Here is an 18,814-nt window from a genome sequence, read left to right as displayed (position 1 = left end):
GTACTTTGTCATCCACTTGCCTGTACTGCCGACCCCTTCCTGAACTTCTGTTGTGATTACTCACCTTTGCACATCCCTTCTTCCTTTCACATTCAATGTCAACAACTTTCACCCAACTGCACTTTAGTATTGGAATTTCCTCCTTCTCATCCTCCAACTCTTTGAATCCCATCACTATGACCACACTTTAGGTCCTTTTTGAGAGCATTGTCCATAATTTTGAAAAAAAAATTAACATTGCATATTAAGCTTTTCACTGTACCTAGGTACATGTGACAGTAAATAATAATTGACTGGGGCAGAGGGCGGCCAAATAATATGGTCAAACTTGGAAACACTCAATTTTGGATTACATTTATTTAAAATGTTTGAAATTTTATATTAGCCCTGATTTCCATTTATTTTATCTTGGCAGACATTGTCATGCTACTTTCAAATCCCCCTCTAAGTTCTCCCTACCCTTACCTAGTTCCAAATATTTAACAAAGGATTCATTGATTAGACATTCAACCTCTGTCCCTAATTTTGTCACATCATACTATTGGTCAGAGCTACTATTCTTGTTAACCCTGTGTAACAATGATGGTCATTTCAGTTAATAGCCATGCACTGTTTAGAAGTTGTATTGAGTGCAACCGGACCATTATGCTCTTTCATATTGTCCATAGACATGGACTAAACATCCAAACCACGATTGATGCAAAAGACATGTAAGTTACCAAAGAGCAAGCCACACAAATGTACTGTTTATGTCAAAAACTATGTTATCATTCATTTGGCCGAGACAAAGTTCTGAATTGTATCCGAAAGCTGAAGGAAACATTTGACTAAAATAAATTGGGACCAATTTGCACACATCAGCAGAAACAAAGATGTGAACCCAACCCAATGAATTAAAAATGCTTTATAGAATAGGTGGTTCTCCGAGAAGGGTTCCCTTGACACTTGTTTTGATACGTACGGAATTATACTATTTCAATAAAATATTATGAAATTTGCAGTATCTGAGAGGACCATTAAATTATTAGGGAGCAAATCAGTTTTGTGGTCCATTGGTAATTTCATTTAATTCTGCATGCAGGTTGAAAATTGTGTATTATTAAAATGCAAACCTTTCTAAATGGATTTATTATAACATTATATTCACAATACAATGCAGCTGAGGGGTTAGCTAGTCAGTTTCATTTGTGAATACTTTATGGGCAAATGCACCAACAGATGCAATATTAGTTTAAAAATTTAAAGTTTGCCAAGTTTGATTAAAATGTCCACATACCAGAACTTACTCCACTTTATGAAAGCAACTGGCTTCCTGAAATTTTTACAGCATTACAAAAATCAAAGCCTTAAAGAAGAGCATTAAAAAAAAAAAAAAAAAAAAAAAAAATGAACTCTTTTTCAAACATTATGTTGCAGAATTTCACTTGTCTTTTCGAATGCTTTTAATAACTTGGCTGTAGGTTTCAAACCTAAAATTCTATATTTTTGAGAGACCATTTGCAAACTACAAAAGTATTAGCATGGGAAGTGGCAGGTACAGTTGCCGCAGCATAACATTAACTGAGAATCTACTTGCAAGACCTCAGGAACTCCATATTATTTGTGTTATATTCTGCCTACTTTTGTACTTCAGCATTAGCTTATCCAGACTGCCTGTTGCTGTGTGCTGTACCTAGGTACATGTGACAATAAAGTTGTCTTCCTTCAAATGGCGTGCACAGCCTAAAGTTGCAGGTCAACTTGTTCTATTTGATCTTTTGTTTGTGCACGTCGGGTCGATTGCATTAGTCGAAACAGGGTGGACCACGTGAAAGTTGCAATCTCCCACTCCGACAATAAAGTAACATTGAATCATTGAATTGTATCTGATGTTGCTTGGGTAGAAGTTTGAAAGCAGTAAGTAAAAGGATGAACGTTCAAAGTTTTAAAAAAAAATGTTTATGACTAACGACATTATATCAAATATGGAGGGGAAAAAAAACAAAATAAAAGTTTATTAAAGCAAAGGTTTTATCTGTGGTTCAGAAATTGTATGTTTCATTTAAGCATCTTCAAGTTAAATCATTTTAGCTTTGTATTGATCATTTGGGCTTGAATCTACTGCAAGTTCAATTGTGCAGTTGCTGTGGTAGAATCTATGCTTGAGGTTGATCAAGTTTCTGTTTTCATTTTCTCTTTTCCTGAAAACAATGGGTTAAGATGACTTGACTTCGGTATTCACACTTGTTATAGTATTTTTCCAATCCGTCGTCAGGAACTATTTAACCAGTACGGAAACAGGCCCTTTGGCCCACCGAGTCAGTGCTGACCTGCGATCCCCGCACACTAACACTATTCTACGCACACTCGGGACAATTTACAATTTTACTGAAGCTATTTAGCCTACAAACCTGTACTTTGTAGTATGGGAGGAAACCGGAGCTCCTGGGGAAAACCCACACAAGTCACAGGGGAAGCGTACAAACTCCATACAGACAGTAACGGTAGTCAGGATCGAACCTGGGTCTCTGGCGCTGTAAGGTAGCAACTCTAACGCTGCGCCACTGTCGGACTTTGCATTATTAAATTTCAGTCATCAATAGGACTTGCCTAAATTTTCTCTCCCCTTTTCAAAACAGCCAACAGAAACTATTTAACTTCCCACTTCTAACCATTCCATCTCCAGTTATTCTGGGAAGATCGTGATCAAAAGTGACTTGTCAAGTAACTGATGAAATATCAATATTTTTGTACGACAAAGTGAAAATGCACACACATTGCAAGACATTGTTCATTGACATGAGAAGATGAAGGCTGGTTTTCAGGTAGCCTTTCAATGAGAATATTCGAAAATATGTGTCGGCATTCTTGGGCAGAAGCACAGGAAATTCCAGATTCATGGAGGCTTTAGTCAGAAATAAACAACAGGCTGGGTTGGGTAAGCCATGTTGGCTGAGAACTGTGGGAAGATTGCTGGCAATGGATTTAACGGGTGTCTGATGTGGTGGAATTGTTCTGTCTGAGCCTTCCAGCCTTAAACACATTATGCAGTAGTCCACTGGTATTCCAAGGGGAATGTGAAACAGATAATCAGCATGGCTCGGAAATCCGTGACAAGAAGTGCAAATTCTTTATTCGTTTGTTCATATACAGTGCCCTCCATAATATTTGGGACAAAGACACATTTATTTTTTTTGCTTCTACGCTCCACAATTTGAGATTTGTAATAAACAAAATCACGTGGTTAAAGTGCACATTGAAAGATTTTATTAAAGAGCATTTTTATTTTTATACATTTTGGTTTCACCATGTGGAAATTACAGCTGTGTTTATACATAGTCCCTCCCATTTCAGGGCATCATAATGTTTGGGACACATGGCTTCACAGGCATTTGTAATTCCTCAGGTCCTCAGGTGTGTTTAATTGCCTCCTGAATGCAGGTATAAGAGATCTGTCAGCACCAAGTCTTTCCTCCAGTCTTTCCATCACCTTTGGAAACTTTTATTGCTGTTTATCAACATGAGGACCAAAGTTGTGCCAATGAAAGTGAAATAAGGCCATTATGAGACTGAGAAACAAGAATAGAACTGTTAGAGACATCAGCCAAACCTTAGGCTTACCAAAATCAACTGTTTGGAACATCATTAAGAAGAAAGAGCGCACTGGTGAGCTTACTGATCGCAAAGGGACTGGCAGGCCAAGGTGATGACAGAAGAATTCTCCCTATAAAGGAAAATCCCCAAACACCTGTCCGACAGATCAGAACACTCTTCAGGAGTCAGGTGTGGGTTTGTCAATGATCATTGGCTGCAGAAGACTTCATGAACATAAATACAGAGGCTACACTGCAAGATGCAAACCACTGGTTACCTGCAAAAAATAGGATGGCCAGGTATTAGTTTACCAAGAAGTACTTAAAAGAGTAACCACAGTTGTGGAAAAAGGTCTTGTGGACAGATGAGATGAAGATTAACTTGTATCAGAGTGATGGCAAGAGCAAAGTATGGAGAAGAGAAAGAACTGCCCAAGATCAAAAGTATACCGCCTCATCTGTGAAACACGGTCGTGGGAGTGTTATGGCCCAGGCATGTATGGCTGCTGAAGGTACTGACTCACTTATCTTCATTGAAGAGACAATCTCTGAAGCTAAGGAGCTGATTGTGGATTTCTAGGGCACAACAACCGAGGATGTACACGCCACTGCGGATAAATGGGTCTACTGTGGATAGGGTGAGCAACTTTAAATACCTGGGAGTCAACATCACAGAGGATCTGACATGGACAACACACACTGCCTCAGTGGTGAGAAAGGCAAGGCAGCGCCCTTACAACTTCAGGCAGCTGAGGAAATTCAGCATCTCTCTGATGATCCTTCGATCCTTCGATCCTTCTACTCGGGTGCTGTAGAAAGCATCCTGTCCGGTAACATCTTGATTTGCTTTGGGAACAGCTCTGCCCAGGACAGGAAGGCTCTGCAGAGAGTAGTGCGTTCGGCCGAACGCACCATGAGAACTACACTCCCCCCTGCAGGACCGATGGGAAGCAGATCCAGAGCCTCCGCTGTCACACTGCAAAAACAGAGAGGATGAGACGGAATTTCTTCCCACAGGCCATCAGGAATGTAAACTCTAATCTCACCAGAGACTAATTTACTGTTGTGTCTTTTTTTTAAATGTAAATACTGGTTCTACTGGTTCTGTTGTTCTATTGTTTTGCACAATCCCATAGGCATTGCCACTTTCATTTTACTGTATGTCTTGTATGTACATGTGACAAATAAAGCTGACTTGACTTGATGGTAGTCGCATAATGAATTCTGAAGTGTACAGACACATCCTATCTGCTCAAGTTCAAACAAATGCCTCAAAAATCATTGGCAGGCCGTTCATTCCACAGCAAGACAATAATCCCAAACGTACTGCTGAAGCAACAAAGGAATTTTTCAATGCTTAAAAAATGGTCAGTTATTGAGTGGCCAAGTCAATCACCCGATCTGAAACCAATTGAACATGACTCTTATATGCTGAAGAGACAACTGAAGGGGACTAGCCCCCAAAACAAGCATAAGCTAAAGATGGCGGCAATAAAGGCCTGGCAGAGCGTCACCAGAGAAAACACCCAGTTACTGGTGATGTCCATGAACTGCTGTAATTTCTACATGGTGAAACCAAAATGTATAAAGATGGCCTTTATTAAAATCTGACAATGTGCACTTTAACCGCATGTGATTTTTTTTTCTATTACAAACTCAAATTGTGGAGTACAGAGGCAAATAAATAAATGATGGGTCTTTGTCCCAAACATTAACGGACACTAAGTCAAATGGAGCAATATTTTATGAAGAATCCATGAGGAAATTGAAGGCGATGGTTTTGTCTGCCAACTGTGGCACATTTAATGAAGTCTCTTTATATTAATTCCTCTTCTAACGGTTTATTCGGTAACAATGTACTGTGGAATGTTATCAATGTCATCCATGAAGATTGAGGACAGTACTCAGTAAACTTGGCCTGTTTCTGTTACATATTCCATCTCTACTCTAATATTGTACATAAAAATACACTTTTAGGACTAATATTTGAATGCTAAGAGACTCTAGTCTTTGTTTGAACCAATGTTTATAATCTTTGTGTACCATTGTTAGTGCCATTGTAAGCAGACCCTTTGTGATATTTTAAAAGTATAATCCTGTTGTGTTTGACGGACTCTATGTTGAAGTTGAAACGTACAGTATTGGCTTAGAAATGTGTTTTTATTTGAAGAGGTGTGTAAAACTGATACCACATGGAGACCCACGCCCATTTAACTTGGCCTTTTCATGTGTTAGTCCACAAATTTCATGCGTGCACTTTAGTTTTACGTGACAATTGCAATCTTTTTCCCATTAAATTGGGTTAAGCACTAATCATTTCAAGAGCCCTGCACATCCACTGAAGCTAACCATGACTAATTAACATACAAGCAAGGGGATCTGATGATTACATTATTCCATTGTTTGGAGGGCTGCCAACAGAAATGGCAACACACAGTGATTTTAATGACACCAAGCTTCAGAGGTTGGTGGATGTGATGGTCAGTGAAATTGCCTCCTGTAATGTGCTGAAGTCCTGGACTGATCCATAGGCCAGGAACTGCAGATGCTGGTTTATAATGAAGATAGACACAAAATGTTGGGGTAACTCAGCGGCCTCCTCTACTTTCAGACTGAGAATGTTGCTCCGAACCGAAACATCACCTCTTCTGTTTCTCCAGCAATATTGCCTGACGCGCTGCATTACTCCAGCATCTTGTGGGTTTCAGAGGCCAGAAAGACCCTTTACATTGACCTTTACCTCTGCTGGTAGTGCAGACCAGCCGTCAATGTCTCGCGAGAGCTCTGCCCACAGAAGGATCTCACCATTAGCTTAGAAGACCAAAACCTCTGGCTGTGCTGCAGGATTGTCTGCTGAAGATGAGAGAGGAGATGAATTGGAAAAACTCTCGAGGGATGGGCGCTCTAGAACAGATACTCTTTTGCCCACTCTTCTTCCATATTATCTATAAGGGAGTTCTAAACATTTGGCCACTTACCTGCTTCTGTTCCTGCTGAACTTCCACTTTTTCCATAGCTACAGTTCCAGATTTGCTGCGATGAAAGTTAATCGGACTGTTTGGATTAACCTAAACATTTTCCACCATTTCTGGTTTCAGTCTTTGGATCCACTGTCATGTAACCAGCTTCTTTCCAGCTTTTTTTTTGCTTCTAAAAAAAACTGCAAGAAATCAATGATCCTGTAACTAGCGCAAGACTTGACAGCTGCTTTTCCAGAAATGGTTCAAGCTGGGAGATAAATCTCGGCATAAAATGTGAATCAATTACATCAAGTGTTTCAATAATGCATTGAGATCCCTCAGTACCCTCATCTTGAATGGTCCCAGAGGATGGATCGTGATCTGCTTAAACTCCAGTGTGGAGTTGGCTGATGAGGCTCTTGCACTGGGCATCCTGGCATTGACTATAATGTTTCCTGGTGCCGTCCTGAATGCTCTTTCTCCAGGTAAAAATCCCTGGTTCAGGACTTTTTCAAGGAGGTTTGAGCACATGCTTGAAACATTCTCATGGTCTACCAGATTGAGCTCTTCCCATGACTAGAGCACAGAATGATGTGTGTCCTTTGGCAATCTGCTGTCAGACATACCAATAATGTAACCTGTTCAATGTAGTTGACTGAATATCATCAGGACCTTAGTTCTTGGGAAGAAAGATACAAAATGCCGGAGTAACTCAGTGAGTCAGGCAGCATTCTTGAAGAAAAATGATGTTTCGGATCAGAATGGAATGTTGATCGTATCAAGTACCCTTTATTGTCATTCAGACTTTTCAATCTGAACGACATTTCGTGCCTTGCAGTCATAACATAGAATAAAATAACAAAAAACACACAATAAACACAGTTAACATCCACTACAGTGAATCCACCAGGCACCTCCTCACTGTGATGGAAGGCAAAAATCTTAAAGTCCTTGTCTCTTCCCTCCTTGTTCTCCCTCTGCGCTGGGGTGATCTAGGCCTCCAACGTTGTGACCCCGCCGGATGATGGTAAGCAGGTCCCGCGGCTGAATCCGTGCTCCGCGAACGGGCTGGTTCAAACTCCATGGCCCGGGGCGGTTGAAGATGCGAAGCTCCCGCCCTCCAGTCCAGCGGACGAAGCTGTTGTTGCGGGAGCTCCGGAAAAACAGGTCACCAACCTGTGGCCTGAGAGCTCCCGACAATGTCGTCCACTGGGCATGCAGCCGAGCGTCCGAGGCTCCGAAGTCGGGTCACCAACGCCGCCACAGCCCCGAAATTGGGTCGCCAACGCCGCCACTGCAACGCCACCAGAGCCGTGAAGTCAGCCAGCCTCATGTTGGTAAGTCCTGGCTGGCTCTGCCTCCGGAGCCTCGAGGTCGGTCCCAGTTGGAGGCCGCCAGCTCCACCATTAGGTCTCAGCGCAGACGGAGACAGGGGATACGACAAGAAAAGGTTGCACCCCCGCCCCCCGAAGACACACACCACACACCACACACACACACATACACAACCTAAATAGACTAAAATTAACTAAAACAGATTTCAATATCAATATAAGTTTTATTCGTCACTTAGTGAAATGAATTTGCCAGCAGCGGTACAATGAAAAAAACACACAAAAATACAATAAACTTTTTTAACACAAACATCCACCACAGCATTCATCACTGTGGTGGAAGGCACAAAATGTGGCCACTCCTCCTCCATTTGCCCCGTGGTCGGGACTTCAACCCTCCGCAGCCGCCGCTGCGGGCGTCCAGAAGTTCAGACAAGGCAAAGTCCAGATAAAGTCGAGGTAAGTCCTGAATCGTTGCTTCCCCACCGGAGACCGCGTCTTCAGGTTGGTGTAGGCTGCAGGCCTGCGGTCGAATATTTAAAGCTCCCGCCGCGCCGCAGCCAGAAGCACCGCAGACCGCAGGGCCGGCAGTCAGAGCTCATCCCCAGGGATCCCCAGCGAGGGACCCCGCTCAGAATGGTAAGTCCCCGCCGCATCCGCGGTAGAAGTTGGCCGCTGGCCTGCAGTCGGAGCTTCTTCTCCTCCCGGGTCACAACGAGGGATCCCAAGCTACGGACGCAGCGCCAGCTGGAGCTCCGCAGACCGCGGCTTCTGGCTGCCGCGGGCCAGCAAACGGAGCGCTCCCCTCCGGCGACCCCCGGCAAGGGCTCGCCCGCTCCCGACGAGAGTCCGCGCTGCGCCCACTGCTGAAGCCCCGGGCGCTTCTCCGGGAAAGGCCGCCCGATCTTCGATGTTAGGCCATGGGGGAGGCGACATGGAAAAAGTCGCCCCTCCGTGAAGGAGGCGACTGAAGTGGTTTCCCCCTTACCCCCCCACACAAGACACACAGAGAGGCATTAAGAACACACATTAAAACGCATTAAAAAGATTTAAAAAAGTTGAAAAAACTAACATGCTGCTGGCAGAGCTTGCAGCTTGTTTACAGCGCCCCCACCGACCTTAAGTGATTAAGTTGTTGTACCTTCTGTTGTACCTTGAAGACTCTCAAGTTTTGTACAGACATAGAATAAGAACACAAAACTACCAATGATCTCTGGTCTTGCCAAGCTGAAGGCAGGTTTAGTTTGGTTCCACTGAAAACCCCGTCTTTCACTGCACAACTTTTGCAGTCGATTTGCTGACATCTGACGTAAAAAAGCTGGAGGAACTAATTGGTAATATTCAAGTTAGGCCTAATGGGTTAAAATCTGCAGGGCCACCAGTGATAGGAAAGCATTCCACTTCAAATGGCAGTTAAAATTCAGAGCAGGGTATTTCAGCACTTTTCATCATTGATTAAAATATTAAACGGCATGAAGATCTTAATGATGCAACTTAATGTACAAAATCAATGAGTGTTTTTGTTCTTCTTGTAACATTCCTTTATTTTGTTATTTTTATTCAGTATCGAGTTAAGTAAGCTAAAGCAAAAAAGTGCCGCCTGTAACACGCCACAGATCAATTGGCAGGACACAGAGAACTGGACCAATATGTACACACTGGCTAAAGGCTTCCTGTGGTGAACTGTATAGTTGGCTTGGAGATAAAATATTCATTATTTAATCAGGGTGAGAAGACTACTCGTTAGTAAAATAAATGTGTTTGTAATTCATGGCGAAATGAGTGCAATGTTATGAACAGTGCCTCTAAGTATTGGAGAGAAACCTTTCTGCATTTTTTCATCAAAACCTTCCATCACGTTCTGCCAGCAGCATGTTAGTTTTTTCAACTTTTAAAAATCTTTTTAATGTGTTTTAATGTGTGTTCTTAATGCCTCTCTGTGTGTCTTGTGTGGGGGGGGGTAAGGGGGAAACCGCTTCAGTCGCCTCCTTCACGGATGGGGCGACTTTTTCCATGTCGCCTCCCCCGTGGCCTAACATCGAGGATCGGGCGGCCTTTCCCGGAGAAGCGCCCGGGGGTTCAGCAGCGGGCGCAGCGCGGACTCTCGTCGGGAGCGGGCGAGCCCTTGCCGGGGGTCGCCAGAGGGGAGCGCTCCGTTTGCTGGCCCGCGGCAGCCTGAAGCTGCGGTCTGCGGAGCTCCAGCTGGCGCTGCGTTCGTAGCCTGGGATCCCTCGTTGTGACCCGGGAGGAGAAGAAGCTCCGACTGCAGGCCCGCGGCCAACTTCTACCGCGGATGCGGCGGGGACTTACCATTCTGAGCGGGGTCCCTCACCATGGACCCCTGGGATGAGCTCTGACTGCCGGCCCTACGGTCTGCGGTGCTTCTGGCTGCGGCGCGGCGGGAGCTTTAAATCTTCGACCACAGGCCTGCGGCCTACACCAACCTGAAGACGCGGTCTCCGGTGGGGAAGCAACGATTCAGGACTTACCTCGACTTTATCTGGACTTTGCTTTGTCTGAACTTCTGGAGGCCCGCAGCGGCGGCTGCGGAGGGTTGAAGTCCCGACCACGGGGCAAATGGAGGAGGACTGGCCACATTTTGTGCCTTCAACCACAGTGATGAATGCTGTGGTGGATGTTTGTGTTAAAAAAGTTTATTGTATTTTTGTGTGTTCTTTTTCATTGTACCGCTGCTGGCAAATTCATTTCACTAAGTGACAAATAAAACTGATATTAATATTGAAATCTTTATTTCATTAACTCAATGCGGGCAGCACGACAACTCAAAATGGCTGCCACCACACAATCTGACTGCACACTCAATTTGCAACTGGGGTAAGCGACATGTTGAGTACACAATTGACCCACCAAGCTTTGTGGCAAGAATACCAGAAACCAATAGGTGGGTCTGTAACAGAGGCAGCATTTGGCATTCCCTGATCCGCAACTTGCGGAAGATGTTGTTGTCTTCTTCAAGTACTGAATGCCTATCCGTTGTACAACCAACACCCTATCAAAGATATCCCTCTATTTATTTCTCCCCTGAGCCTGCCATCAAATGATGTGATGTGTAGTCTATCTTCTGTACAAAAATTATTTGGGACATAATTATGAAGAATTTTACGTAACCGACTTAGGCGAGATGAGGATATATCATTGATGGCAAAATGTTGACAGCATTCAGTCTGCAACAGTGCCAAGGTCTTCCCACCAGGAGCTGCACAGAGATCGAGAACAGTGTGACCAGGCTGAATATCCAGAATGAGTACTGGAAGGAGTGAGGCAGCATCTATTAGATAATATTCCAGCATTCTTAAGCTTCCTTATCTCGCAAGTTTAAAACATGTCGTATCTCCTCTTGGAAATGTGAAACATTTAAGGTTTAGGCTAACGGATAGACACTGTTTAGTTTCCAGGGAAAATGGGGATTCTCGTCCCGATTCACCACCAGCCAGTGAAGGATCAGGACAATATTCAGACATTTGAAATTTGCAAATGTCTGAATCTCAAGATTTGCAAGTCGTGAGGTAAATTCCAGATTCCGCGTGGTTTTCAGCCTGCCTTTGGTGTGCAGCCCGGCCCCTGGCTGTCCCTGCTGCCGTACACAAAGTATTTTGCCTGCTGCAGTTCCATCTGATGGATCACCTTCTCCACGTCCTTGAAACTTTTGAAACCCGTACACGCCCCGTAGAGGACGCCGACACAGACAGAGAGCCAGAGGTTGCCGAGCTGTGGGCCGCAGCCCATGTCCAGTTTCTGCAGTGCCAGCTGAGCGCCTCAGACACTGGGCCGAGACAAAGCCAATGTGAGCGTCCCTCTGGGGCAGCCGCCGCCACTCGTCCAGCCGCTCGCATAAAGTCTTCAGGCAGAGATGATGCTCGGATGTCAAGTGCGCTCTCCCCTATCAGTTTTGAACCCGACCCGTAACTCTTATACGGCGCGCACTCAGCCAATGAAGTCGAACATTGGCGACTTTGTATATTACCGTAATTATACGGCCAAGCAAAGCAAATGGTGCACTGGCAGGATCATGGCTCACATTGGAACCAAATTGTGCACCGGCCAAGGACAAGAAGGACAATGCCAATGGTATGATGACCAATTAAGAAGCCGTGTTCCTCCAGCAAAGATTGAGAACCTGACCAGAACCAGACCAGAACCAAGCAGTTGGACACCCCGGTGCCGAATCGTGTGGGTACTGGAGTGTCTGACTTGCCCCTCCCCAGGAAGGTCCGCCAGACTAACTCCCCGCCGATCTGCCTGTGGTCCCTCGTTGATGGACACGTTGCAATCGTGGTATTCCTCCAAGCCGAGTCATTCAGGAATAGAGACGTTCAAACTGGAAAGGGGGAGCGTGCACATAAAGACAGAGATAACTATACACAAAACTTCTCCCTTTGTCCTGTGGTGCAGCACCACCTGCTGCACAGGAGGAGCAACGGGTCCTCCCACCCCACACGGTCCACCAAACATCACAGGTAGTAGAAGTGGGAAGAAGTCTTCATGGCCTCTGTCCTTCCTAGCGCGATTGGAGCATACAGGGAGATTTCTTCCCATACATTTAGTAATCTGAACGACTTTCCCATAATTACTTTACTTGGCATCCCAGACAGTTTGGGCACCGCAGCATCTACTGGGGCCAAATACCATGTACATGATGATACCCTGGTCTGCATTCATTATCTCAGCTTCTGTAGAATTGAGTGAGGACCTCCCCGCACCCCCACCCCACCGGCCAGAACTAGTGACAGCAGGGCAGGCCATGGACCCCGGTCAACTTCCCCGCTCAACTTCCCCTCTCTTCTCCCAATGACTTGGGCAAAGTTAAAATCCCCTCGTATTTGCCAGTTGTACTCTGTCTTCTACTTGAAGCCTGCTTGGGAAAAAAAAGTGGCATTTTGCATTCGTGTTTAGAGTACCAAGTGCCATTGGTCTCCAGGTCACTCCTTGTTTGATTAATTGGCAGCAGACAGCATCCATACTGCTTGTTTACACTTGCCCCATTCCGCGAGGAGGAAGAATATGCAAGATTATTGCTATGAGCATGCTATATTAAGCATTTATTTGCTCCTGCTGTTATACCTGACATAAATTACAGAGTGGGACTGTGGACTAATTGCCTTATTTAATACTGTCGGGTTAGACCACAGGAGGTTCAATAAAGTGAGGACACAGACAATTGGCAGAATAATCTGAAAGGGAGATGAGGAGAATTTGTTTTATACAACTGTTGTTATAATCTGGAATGCATTGTATAATGGTAGCACATTCATGAGTAACTTCCAGAGATGAAGTGGATGTGTGTGTGGATGGGGGAAAGTTGCTGGGTTGAGAGGAAAGAGCAGGGAATCTGAAGTAATTGGATAGTTCTTTCAGAGAAACAACACAATGAGCTGAAAGACCTCAAGGAACTGGAGGCTGGAATCTTAAGTAGAGCACACAGTGCTGGAGTAACCTAGCAGGTCAGGCAGCACCTCTATAGAGTGACATAAAGCATTGGAGTAACTCAACGCGTCGGGCAGCATCTCTGGGGAACATGGATACTTGGCGTTTTGGGTCGGGACCATTCTTCATGCTGATTGTAATAAGCAGAGGGGGTGGGGGAAAGATGGGGACAGGACAAGTTGCATTGCCTCCTGTGCTGTAAGATTCCATGATTCTGAATATCAGGTTTTCTTCCCCAATTGTATGAAATAAATCATTAGTTTTATTTCTGCTTTCTGCTCAATGGTCAAAATGTAATCTCTGTATGAGAATGGCGTCTTTACCTTAACACTGATAAAACAACAAAAATATATGTGGAGTACTGAGTGAAAATGGGTGCAATGAATACCCAGGCAAAATGCTTTTATTAGTCTTTATCCAGAAAAATTATAACATGGCCGTAATATTTAATTAATACGTGTACTGTCAGGGTTTTGTCACTTCTTCAACTTTGGTTTTGTTGTGATAGTGAAAGAACGGTGTCCTGCATTGTTTGGGTGCAACAACTAATGGTTTAGTTTAGAGATACAGCATGGAAACATGCCCTTTGGCCCATTGAGTCCGCGCTGACCAGCGATCACCCATACACTAGTGCTATCCTATACACTAGGAACAATTTACAGAAGCCAATTAAACCTGCACGTCTTTGGAATGCAGGAGGAAACTGGAGCACCCGGCGAAAACCCAAGTGCTCATAGGGAGAACATACAAACTCCGTAGAGAGAGCAGCCGGAGTCAGGATCGAACATGGGTCTCTGGTGCTGCAAAGCAGCAACTCTACTGCTGCGCCACTGTGCCACCCCTTTGTGTATGGTGGCAACAACACTTTCTGGAGCTTTTGAGAGGAAGGCCGGTGGTACAACTTACAAGGATGGGACGTTTGAGTGTGGATCTTAAAATGTAGGGTGACAGTCCTTGTACAAGGGAACTATGTACAATATCAGCAAGGATTGGTGCCGAGCATGGCACTGTTGTGAAGAACTATTTTCGATTTTATCAGCTGATGGAACATAGTAAAGACGTGTCAAATCATAAGCTTAATTTGGCATTTATCTGCCAATGGCTGCACATTTTGGTGTGATTTTATTTTTGTGTATCCCCTTGCAATTGTCAAGAATGCCTCTCATGACCAAAGTGTAACTGACATCTGTAACGTGCTACTTTTTATTCATTGGACATAATTAACAGTCACAGTGCCTGGAGGGTAAAGACTATCCATGTATAAAAATGTGAACTGAAACTGTCAGTCTGCACATAAGTAAAGATGCATTCTGTTCAACAGCGGTGGTGCTGTCATCTTGGTGTTTTATAGATATCCTTGCCTATCAGTAGATGAGGCATCTCCAGAAAATGTGAGTTTAGGCTTTGGTGATAGTTCTCTTTTCTCTAAAATCAGAAGAATCTCGATTCAGATGTTGTTTCTGTCTGTGTGGGTTTTAGATGCTCCCATTTCTTCCCACACTCCAAAGACGTACAGGTTGGTAGGTTAATTGGCTTTGGTAAAATTGTAAATTGTCCCCAGTGTGTAGGACAGTGGTAGTGCACTGGAGGATCACTGGTCGGCTCGGATTTGGTGGGCTGGAGATCCTGTTTCCACGCTGTATCTCTAAAGCCTAATGTCTAAAGGTGGTTAGGTTAGAAAAGATTCCAGGGCACCATTATGAAACGCACACAGGTCATTCCCCATGTCTAGCTTATACTTCGTATCATTGAAATAGTTGTTCTGTTCACTCTTGCATTAAAGTTTGTTGCAGCACGCTACACTGTTTTATTTCCTACATTACGAAAGGGACGACTCTCCAAATGTATTTCTTTGCCTGTTAAGCAACTTAAGGATGTGCAAGGCAAAATACAAAGCAATTTTTTCTTTAAGGCAAATTCTCAATGTTCCATCAATAGGATGAAGACATTTGTGAAGGTTATGGTCGATTTTTTTAAAATACAAGAATTTCCCAGGTTGATTATGTCTTTTTGTGAAAACATTTTTAATTTTATTTTCTTCATATTTGTGGTAATATCCCTTTAGGATGCAGAGTTTATTGATTACACAACCTCACCACACAACAACAATAAAACTTCAAATTAAATGACATGAACATTGTCATCACACTTGTCTTCAATTTTCTTTTCATCTTTTCACATAAATATTGCATGGTCCTTCCATGTTTAAAGTAACAAAATGATCAAAGATGTAAGAGCGAGAGAGCTGACAAGATGACAATTAGATAAAATAAACAATATTCTTTATTTTCTGTTTCTGGATGTAGTTTTGGAGATATTAGTTGAATGGCAATGTTTTATCCAATGCTAACAAAATAACAAAAATCAGCAAGTACAGTAAACCCTTGTTTCAACGGACCTCATTACAATGGATTTTGGTTAATAGCAGATGGACCTATTGTCAACTGCTGACACCACCCCCAGCTCGCACCACACCCTAGCTGTTTACAGCCCCAACTAGCCACGTTGCCCCTGGTTCGTACCAGCTTCCCGGCTGTTTCCAGGTCTGATTGCCCACTCCACCCCAACCCGCTCCACCTCCCGGCCACTTCCAGGCCGGACCGTCTGCCCCCACCGCCGGCACACACAGCTTCCTCAGCTGCTTCCAAGCAGCACCTGCCACCGCCAGCTGCACTCTAACTGCCCGCGGGCCACGATCATTGACTCCACCGATCCTCTCCTCGCACCCGGACACCGGCAGGCTGGGACCATCAACTCACCTGGATTCCAGGCCCAGTTCCGGACTGAGAGACTGAAGAAGGGTATGATCCTTGTTCAAGAGAGAAGCTACCTAAACTGCTGAGTTACTCCTACACTGTGTCCTTTTGTGTATTAACCAGCAACTACAGCTCTTTGTTTCTACTACTTATACAATGATAATACCTGACTCAATTATAGTGGGCAGTCGGCAATAACGGACACCTATGGTCTGTTTTAATGATTGTTTACTGTCATAGAAATGTATTTCTTGTTATTTTGCGTGCAGTCTCATTGGTTTTGTTTTTGATTTGCGGCATCTCTAGTTCTAATTAGGTTCTAATTTTGATTCCTCAGACACCAAAGAATTGAATTAAATGGTTAGAATATTCAATAATAGTAGAGTCCAAATGTAATAATAACAAAATTATATCTGCTTAGACTGGATTGCACTAATAGAATTACATCCTTCTGTTTTCTTGGGTTACTACGATCTATTGCAATGCATTGGTAGACAAAAAATGCTGGATTAACTCAGCGAGACAGGCAGCATCTCTGGAGAGAAGGAATGGGTGACGTTTTGGGTCGAGACCCTTCTTCAGACTTATAAGAAGCTCTCCTCTTTCTACAAAATAATGCAATGCATTTATGGCCTCCTCTATGACATAAATAAGACTATCTTGAAACCATGCAATCCCGTGGTGTTGGTGATCTCAGACTGACCAGACATAGAGTTGTAGGATCCCCATTATTATTTCCTCCCCCCTGAGATAAGGAAATGTCCCAGTGTTTGCAACCATGGGCAAAACCCATGGCCACGAAGAACCAGGATGAGTTGGAGAAGTGTGACTACTGTCAATAGAATGGAATATTAGTATTATCTTCAAGACAGGGAATGAGTGAAATTTATTTGAGGTAGGGGAAAGTAAATCTCAAGCAAAGAAAACTGCATCTGTGTTGAAAGCAGTCTGCACAGATGTATGCTATTCCTCAGACTTTGTTCTCCTGGATTCACACTGCACGTCCCAAATCCTTAATATTGCATCTCTCTGAACTGGATTAAAATGCAGATCCAGGATGACAATTGATTCGATAATAACCGTTCATGGTACTTATACTGCCATTTCTTTTAACGATAAGCTGTGAAACCAAACTTGGGAAATTATTAACTTCCCTTTCAATGTCTTTAAAATAATAGGAGGGGGATTTTGAAATCCATGCCCAACATTATCAGCAGGGGCGGAAGGGTCGGGCAGAGGTAGTTGCTGCCTCGCAATGCCAGAGACATGGGTTTGATCTTGACTTGGCGTGCTGTCTGTACGGAGTTTGTACGTTCTCCCTGTGACTGCCTGGGTTTTCTCTGGTGCTCCGATTTCTACCCACACTCCAAAGACATACAGGTGTGTAGGTTAATTATTTAGTTTACTTCAGTTTAGAGATACAGCGCGGCAACAGGCCCTTCAGCCTACCGAATCCGCGCCGACCAGCGATCCACACACATTAACACTATCCTACGCACACTAGGGACAACTTACACATACAGCAAGCCAATTAACCTACAAACCTGTACGTCTTTGAAGATCTCGGAGAAAACCCATGCGGTCACGGGGAGAATGTACGAACTCCGTAAAGACAGCACCCGTAGTCGGGATCGAACCCGGGTCTCCGACAGTGCAAACAACTTGGCTTTGGTAAAAATTGTAAATTGTCCCCAGTGTGCTAATGTACGGGGATCGCTGGTCGGCACAGACTCGGTGGGCCAAAGGGCCTATTTCCGCGCTGTATCTCTAAAACTAAAACTGAACCAAATTAGCATCAGTCATTTTTAGCTTTGTATGCCATATTAGGGTGGTTATTCTGTGGCTAGTTTAAACTTTCAAATGTTACATCTTTCCATATTTTACCCATATCTGCATTTCTATAGGAAACAACTGCAGATGCTGATTTAAATCGAAGGTAGACACAAAATGCTGGAGTAACTCAGCGGGACAGGCAGCATCTCGGGAGAGAAGGAATGGGTGACGTTTCGGGTTAGATTGAAGAAGGGTCTCGACCTGAAACAACACCCATTCCTTCTCTACAGAGATGCTGCCTGTCCTGCTGAGTTACTCCAGCATTTTGTGTCTACCTTCTGCATTGCTATAAATTTGAACATGCATTAATGCAGTCAATTATTTTCCATCCTCTATTCTTTGCCCTGGAGCATTTACAACAGGAACACATATGTCAGGCTGTTGTTCATCGACTAAAAATTTTCGTTCAACATCATCATCCAAACTCATTGTCAAACTCCAGGAGCTAGGTCTCTGCTCATTCCTATGCAACTGGATCTTCAAATTCCTCAGCGGAAGACCTCAGTTGGACTGAAACGGGAACAACATGAGCGGAACTCGCTAGCAAAACATGGAGGGGACGGGGGACACAATTTTTTGGCGGCCACGCGCGCATGCGCACACTCACACACGCGCGCGCGGCTTCTGAGGCTCAATCCAGCGATAAAAGAAGCTGAACTCTGCCTGTCTCACCGGGTTAACTGCAGTCCTTTAGTGGTGTGGAGTGGCGTGGAGGAGTGTGGACTTCGTCCTGCACTAAATCTTCGTGCGCCACCGGCCTGTCGTGTAACTGATGGCTAAAGTGGGACAGGCCCAAGACCCTGGCGCGGCGCAACGTCTCACCTCCAACAGCAGCAGAGGCCAGCAAACGATCAGCAAGCTCAGCCTGGGGCTCACGGCCGTTGCGGAACCGGATCCGCCCCCACTCCTACTCT

The 18,814-nt window shown here is 44.3% G+C and overlaps 1 protein-coding gene and 1 pseudogene across 5 annotated transcripts in view; one reads left to right on the top strand and one right to left on the bottom strand.

The window, feature by feature from the left end:
- The window catches only part of tenm4 (teneurin transmembrane protein 4), a 531,769-nt gene that overhangs the window by 52,796 nt on the left and 460,159 nt on the right, over positions 1-18,814 (top strand). The gene's annotated exons all lie outside the window — the stretch shown is intronic.
- LOC129698423 (5-methylcytosine rRNA methyltransferase NSUN4-like) lies at positions 10,506-18,329 on the bottom strand (annotated as a pseudogene).

Source organism: Leucoraja erinacea, chromosome 6, assembly GCF_028641065.1.
Source record: "Leucoraja erinacea ecotype New England chromosome 6, Leri_hhj_1, whole genome shotgun sequence".
Classification (NCBI taxonomy): Eukaryota; Metazoa; Chordata; class Chondrichthyes; order Rajiformes; family Rajidae; genus Leucoraja; species Leucoraja erinaceus.
Note: the sequence above shows the minus strand (reverse complement) of the source record. Positions and strands in the feature narration are given on the sequence as shown.